We start from the raw sequence: 7,563 nt of genomic DNA, 5'->3' as shown, positions 1-7,563 counted from the left end.
TCTACTTACGAACTTTTCTAGATAAGAACCGGGTGTTCAAGATTTTTTTGCCTCTTCTCAAGAACCATTTTCCACTTCCAAACCCGAGCCTCCGAAACTGTAACCGGGAAAGGTGGTGAGAAGCCTCCATGGGGCCTCTCTGGGAATCTTCTGGGAGGAAACAGGGCCGGAAAAGGTGGGGAGAAGCCTCCATGGGGACTCTCTAGGAATCTCCTGGTAGGAAACAGGGCCTCCACCCTCTCTGTGGTTTCCCCAATCGCATGCCTTATTTGCTTTTACATTGATTCCTATGGGAAAAATTGCTTCTTCTTACAAACTTTTCTACTTAAGAACCTGGTCACAGAATGAATTAAGATTTATAGACTACTTCACAGTGCTTCTACATGGGGGGCACAATCTGAGGTCAGTTGGGGGAAAGATCAGAAGCCAAGTCAGAAAATATTATTTTACGGAAAGAGGAGTAGATGCTTGGAACAAACTTCCAGCAGACGTGGTTGGTCAATCCAGAGGAACTGAATGTAAACCTGCCTGGGATAAATATTAGATCCATCCTAAGATAAAAAGATAAAACACAGCAAAAAGGATAAGGGCAGACTGGATGGACCAGGGGGTCTTTTTCTGCCGTCAATCTTCTAGGTTTCTATGGGACTGAACTGTAGCAGCCCTTTTGTGGTGGCAGAGTCTCCATTGCATTTCTTGCACACTTGGCCACCTCATTTGCACACACACAAACACACACACACATACACACCCACACAGTAAGCGGTGAGGCACATACCGAAGGCCGAAACCAGTTCGGTCTGTTTGCCAGCGGTGAGTTTTCTCTGCGTTTATCCCCTGGGGGGCCTGTTTTGTGGGTTTATTGACTAAATAACCGTATTGATTTGTTAAGAGCTTTTCCACTTCCATGCCATGGGAGGTATTGTTATACCTATCCTCTCTCCCGCACACCCGGGGAGACGTTCGCTTTAGTGACACCATAAATTTCCATCCTGGCTTTGTAAACAAGTGTTGGCTTGTCCGTTGGGGTTAATTTGGCCTTGAGAAACATTCGGAGGTTCCCCGGCTGCTCCCAAGGAAACCTGAAGCCACATTCATTTGTTTATTTATTTATTTGTTTATTTATTTATTAGCTTGTTTGTTCGTTTATATATCTACCTACCTCTCTACCTCTCTACCTACCATATCTATCTATCTATCTATCTATCTATCTATCTATCTATCTATCTATCTATCTATCTATCTATCCTCTTTCTCTCCTACCTACCTTCCTTCCTACCTTCCTTCCTACCTTCCTTCCTACCTACCTACCTACCTATCTATCCTCTATGTTCTCTATCTATCCTCTTTCTCTCCTACCTACCTTTCTTCCTACCTACCTACCTACCTACCTACCTATCTATCTATCATCTATGTTCTCTATCTATCCTCTTTCTCTCCTACCTACCTTCCTACCTACCTACCTACCTACCTACCTATCTATCTATCATCTATCATCTATGTTCTCTATCTATCCTCTTTCTCTCCTACCTACCTTCCTACCTACCTACCTACCTACCTATCTATCTATCTATCTATCTATCTACCTACCTACCTATCTATCATCTATCATCTATGTTCTCTATCTATCCTCTTTCTCTCCTACCTACCTTCCTTCCTACCTACCTACCTACATACCTACATACCTATCTATCTATCTATCTATCTATCTATCTATCTATCTATCTATCTATCTATCTATCTATCTATCTCGGGGCAGCTCACAACATATCAAAACAATAAACAATGTATCTTAAAAAATCCAATTAATATAGCTAAAAGACTTTAAAAACTCATAATAACATTTGTAATCATTCATTCCCATTCACATGGCAAGACACACTACACGGCCAGGGGTCAAGGGTCTAATAGCCCCAGGCCTGGTGGCACAGATAGGTCTTAAGACTCCTTCCCTTCCCTTCTTCCTCCCTCCCTCCTTCCTTCCTTCCCTCCCTCCCTCCATTCCCTCCTTCCCTTCTCTCTTCCTTCCTTCCTTCTTCCCTCCATCTTTCCTTCCTTTTCTCCTTCCCTTCCCTTCTCCCTTCCTTCCTCCCTCCCTCCTTCTATCTTTCCCTCCTTCTTTCTCCCTTCCTTCCCTCCATTCCTTCCTTCCTTCCATCTTCCTTCCCTCCTTCCTCTCTTTTCTCCTTCCCTTCTCTCTTACTTCCTCCCTCCATCCTTTTCTCTTTCCTTCCTTCCCTGCCTCCTTCCTTCCCCATTGTCTTGTCTAACCCGTTCCCCCTTTCTTTATGAAGAAGAGAGAAGGAAATAAACCACCACGAGCCGCAGCAAATCTAACGTGGGAAAAAGTCAATGTGACTCAGCAGTTCCTGTGTTTATTTATATGCAGTTATTTATTTTTTAATAGCACGGCCAAGCCTCCTCTGCTTCATTGTGATTCTGCCCCTGAATGGCTGGGCTTCTTGCAAACATGGGTGAAGCTTCGGAAGGGAAGACAAAGAACAGAGGAGAGAGAAAGAGAGAGGGAGAGAGAGAGAGAGAGACTGAAACTGCGGTGATCCTTCATTTAAATCCCTTGGACCCTTTCCTTCAATCCAAACTACTCCCAGAGTGAGGCCTTAGGATCAATAAAGACAAAAGAGCTGAAACCCCACAAGTACGGAGGCAAAATGAAGCCACAGACAAGCGAAGGGGGAAGAGGAGGAGGAAGAAAGTCTAACCTAGGGCCCAGTTCTTCAAGTTGCCCCCTTCTGGTATAATACTACAACAGGAAACATCTCTGGCTGCCCAGAAGGAAATGACCCTGGCAGATCCAGCTGAATTCAGAATCCCTTACGGAGGTGGGGGCAATCGGACTCCTGCTGACCCCCGTGTTGTGGAAACCATGTTCAGCCATGTTCAACCATGTTCAACCACGAACCAAGTTCACCTGTTTCACGGAAGGAATGAAATTCCATGGAGTCCTCATGTTCTCAGCCAAAGGAAAGATGGAAAGAAGAGAAAGGGAAAGGGGAGGAAGGAAAGGAAACCAGAAAGGAAGGAAAGAAGGAAGGAAGAGAAAGAGAAGGAAGGAGGGAAAGAAGGAAGGAGGGAGGGAGGAAAGAAGGAAATTGGAGAAATAGAAGGAAGGAAGGAAGGAAGGGAAGGAAGGGAAGAAGGAAGGAAGAGAAAGAGAAGGAAGGAGGGAAAGAAGGAAAGAGGGAGGGAGGAAAGAAGGAAATTGGAGAAATAGAAGGAAGGAAGGAAGGGAAGGAAGGAAGGAAGAGAAGCAGGAATTAAGGAAAGAGAGGGAAGAAAAATAAACCAAGAAGGAAGGACAGAAGGAAAGAGGAGAAAGAGAAGGAAAGAAGGACAAAGGAGAAAGAGAAGGAAAGGGAAGAAAGAAAAATAAACCAAGAAGGAAGGACTGAAAGAAAGAAGAGAAAGGGAAGGAAGGAAGGAAAGAAGGAAAGAAGAGAAAAGAAGGAAGGAAGGAAGGAAGGAAAGAAGAAAATAAGACAAAGAGAAGAAAGGAGGGAAAGAAAGAATGAAAGAAAAAGAGAAGGAGGGAGGAAGGAGAAGTATGGAGGGATGGAGAGAGGAAGCAAGAAGAGAGGGAGGAGGAAGGGAGGGAGGAAAGAAAGAAAGAAAGGTTTCCATGGCACTCTCACAATCTGTTTTCCCAGGGGGGAATTACCTGGAAGGTAGACAAGGAAATGACCACCTGCAAAGGTATAAGCTAACCTCCATCTGTTTTTTAATGGTTTTTAGAGCCCGCATCCTCACTCTCTGGGCCAGAACTGGCCGTGTAACTCCAGCAAAGCATCAATGCAAGACACACAGTCCTGCCTTTGCGCGCATGCCATCCGAAGGCTTGTAATTCAGCCAAAAGGGGCGAAAACCCAACTTCGGGAAAGAGAAGAAGAAGAGTCGACGTTCAGCCTCTGGCCACCACCACCACTCTGGAAATGATTAGCAAGGCAGGGGTGGGAAATCAAAACTTTGAGGTATATGAACTGTGAAATTAAATCGAAATACTCAAATAAGGAATCTTATAACAACATAAGCAAAGATGTTTACCAGGGCTTGAAGTTAAATACAGATTTTCTCTCCCCCCCCCTACAGCCCAAATACAAGTTCTCTCCCCCCCCCTACAGCCCAAATAAAGAATGTTAAATATAATTTACAAGTGGGAGAGAACAGGTAAGAGGAGGAGGAAAAAAATAGTTTCTAACTGGTGTAAACCTGTAGTTCTGGGGCGAAGAAGTTAGGGAAGCTGCCTGGACCGACTCTGCACAAAATTGGTTTTCCATGTTTATTATTTGTTTATTTATTAATTGGATTTGTATGCCTCCCCTCTCCGTGGACTCGGGGCGGCTCACAACATGTCAACATTTAAAAAGTGTGCGCAATACAATTGGATCCAATTAATATAAATAGTTAGACAACCATTAAGTGTCGTACCACACAATTCTTGACAAATGTATATTTTCTTTTATGTACACTGAGAGCATCTGCACCAAAGATAAATTCCTTGTGTGTCCAATCCTATCCTATCCTATCCTATCCTATCCTATCCTATCCTATCCTATTCTATTCTATTCTATTCTATTCTAGACAAATGCATCTTTTCTTTTATGTACACTGAGAGCATCTGCACTAAAGACAAATTCCTTGTGTGTCTAATCAAACTTGGCCAATAAAGAATTCTATTCTATTCTATTCTATATTCTATTCTATTCTGATTTGATTGCTTATTTGACCCCTATGACAATCATTCAGTGTTGTATCTCATGATTCTTGGCAAATCGATATTTTCTTTTATGTACACTGAGAGCATCTGCACCAAAGACAAATTTCCTATGTGTCTAATCACACTTGGCCAAGAAAGAATTCTATTCTATTCTATTCTAAAAACATTATAATATGCTGGCTCTGTTAAAAAGTGCTATTGCTAACATATTGTAAGCCGCCCTGAGTCTAAGGAGAAGGGCGGCATAAAAAAAAATTCAAATAAATAGATGGATAGATAGATGGATAGATGGATAGATAGATAGATAGATAGATGGATGGATGGATAGATAGATGATAAATAGATAGATAGATAGATAGATAGATAGATAGATGATAAATAGATAGATAGATGGATAGATAGATAGATAGATAGATAGATGGAAGGATAGATGGATAGATAGATAGATAGATAGATAGATAGATAGATAGATAGATAGATAGACAGACAGATAGATAAAAAGCTGAATATCAAAAAATCATTCATTCAATACCAACCAAACATACTAGGCATTCCGTGGCCAGAGGCTGGGGTCTAATGATCTCCAAGCCTGCCGGCATAAATAAGTTTTCAAATTCTTACAAAAGGCGAGGAGAGTTGGGGCAATGGGAATGTCTCCAGGGGGAGCTGATTCCAGAGGGCTAGGGGGGCCCCCACGGAGAAGGCTCTTCCCCTTGGCCCTGCTGAGCAACATTGTCTAGTTGACGGGACCTGGAGAAGGTCGACTCTGTGGGACTTGACCGGACGCTGGGATTCATGCGGCAGGAGGCGGTCCCATAGGTAAATGTTGCTTCTTTCTTTGAAACACCTTCATGATTTCGTTAGCTGCGTTGTAAAATTCCCTCCATGTCTTTTGCAAAGGACAAAACTAATGATTGATGTGGCAGCCGGGCCAAAGATTCCAGGAACCTCTTCCCTTGTTAGAAGGAAGAGTTGAGAAGAAGTGCCTTGATCCGATGGCTCTTGTCCAGCAAGGTGATGTCTCTCAACACCAGGCGTTGGAGAACAAGATGGAAGAGGACGAAGGAGGATCCCTTGCAAACATCTGAAACTGAAAACTGGTTCCTCTAGCGAATTTCCTATCGCCTCTCAATTAAAATTGGCTTCGGTCCCACTGGGGATCATGAAAAGCAGCCTTGGGAATCTCCTCACAGACTCTGTTTTCTACCGTTGCTTAATTATGACATGGTTTTGTTGTACCTCGCTTCATATTAATTACCCACTCATGCTGTTGTTATTATTATAAAATTGCCGTTGCTGTATTATTTGCCGTTTCAGTTACCCGGTTTTTCCTCTAAAGAAGATACGAGGAGACGAAACACTCTATGTTCTTCATCACTTCTCATCCTGACATCTTCACAAGGCAGATCCAAGCTACCATGAATGGTGCAAGAGTTGAGCTTTGTGGCAAGCAAGGAATGGAAACCTTGTGAGACCCCATTTGGAATAATACTGTGTCCAGTTCTACAAAGAGATATTGATAAAATTGAACGGGTCCAAAGACGGGCTACAAGAATGGTGGAAGGTCTTAAGCATAAAACGTATCAGGAAAGACTTCATGAACTCAATCTGTAGAGTCTGGAGGACAGAAGGAAAAGGGGGGACATGATCGAAACATTTAAATATGTCAAAGAGTTAAATAAGGTTCAGGAGGAAAGTGTTTTTAATAGGAAAGTGAACACAAGAACAAGGGGACACAATCTGAAGTTAGTTGGGGGAAAGATCAAAAGCAACATGAGAAAATATTATTTGACTGAAAGAGGAGTAGATGCTTGGAACAAACTTCCAGCAGACGTGGTTGGTAAATCCACAGGAACTGAATTTAAACATGCCTGGGATAAACATAGATCCATTGTAAGATAAAATACAGGAAATAGTATAAGGGCAGGCTAGATGGACCAGGAGGTCTTTTTCTGCCGTTAGACTTCTATGTTTCTGTGTTTTTGTGTTTCTGTGTTTATGTGTTTCAATTAGCAGGTTCAGGTGAACAATACGGAGAGGTATGAGTGTTGCTAAGGTTGAGAGAAAACCAGTAATGGAAACACTGTGTAGTCAACCAGTAGTTTGTTTATTTAAATTTGTATGCCGCCCAATTCCCAGCTCACATTCAAAAGATTAAAAAAAAAACCACAGTATAATATTAGGACATCTAGAAAAGCAATTTAAAAACAGTTTAACAAAAGAATCATACATGCCATTTATGGCTGGATCTTGATGGTACACCATCCAATCAACAGCCCCAGGCCTGCTGGAAAAGCCAGGTCTTTACAGACCTGTAGGGTGGGGGCATTCTGGATCTCAGGTGGTAGTTGGTTCCAGAGAGCAGGGGCCACCACAGAGAAGGCCCTCCCCTGCAGCCCTGCCAGCTGACACTGTTTAATTGACGGGATTCAGAGAAGGCCAACTCTGTGGGCCCTTATCGGTCGCTGGGAGTTATGTAGTAGGAGGCGGTCTCAAAGATTTATTTATTTTATTTATTTATTAGATTTGTATGCCACCCCTCTCCACAGACTCGGGGCAGCTCACAACAATGATAAAACAGTATACAATAAACAAATCTAATATTTTAAAAATATCTAAAAACCCATTATTTTAAAAAAACATACAACACAAGCATACCATACATAACACTATATAAGCCTGGGGGAGATGTCTCAGTTCCCCCATGCCTGATGGCAGAGGTGGGTTTTAAGACGTTTGCGAAAGGCAAGGAGGGTGAGGGCAATCCTAATCTCTGGGGGGAGCTGGTTCCAGAGGGTTGGGGCCGCCACAGAGAAGGCTCTTCCCCTGGG

At 42.8% G+C, this 7,563-nt stretch overlaps 1 long non-coding RNA gene across 1 annotated transcript; it reads left to right on the top strand.

Moving 5' to 3' along the window:
* The first annotated feature begins 768 nt into the window (after positions 1-768).
* Positions 769-5,987, top strand: LOC139171778 (uncharacterized). The gene is made up of 3 exons (XR_011559805.1): positions 769-813; positions 3,751-3,986; positions 5,633-5,987. It is a non-coding gene; the product is annotated as an uncharacterized lncRNA (long non-coding RNA).
* The last annotated feature ends 1,576 nt before the right edge of the window (positions 5,988-7,563 follow it).

This window comes from Erythrolamprus reginae, chromosome 9 (genome assembly GCF_031021105.1).
Source record: "Erythrolamprus reginae isolate rEryReg1 chromosome 9, rEryReg1.hap1, whole genome shotgun sequence".
In the NCBI taxonomy this organism is placed as follows: Eukaryota; Metazoa; Chordata; class Lepidosauria; order Squamata; family Dipsadidae; genus Erythrolamprus; species Erythrolamprus reginae.
This window is presented reverse-complemented; position numbering and strand designations above follow the sequence as displayed.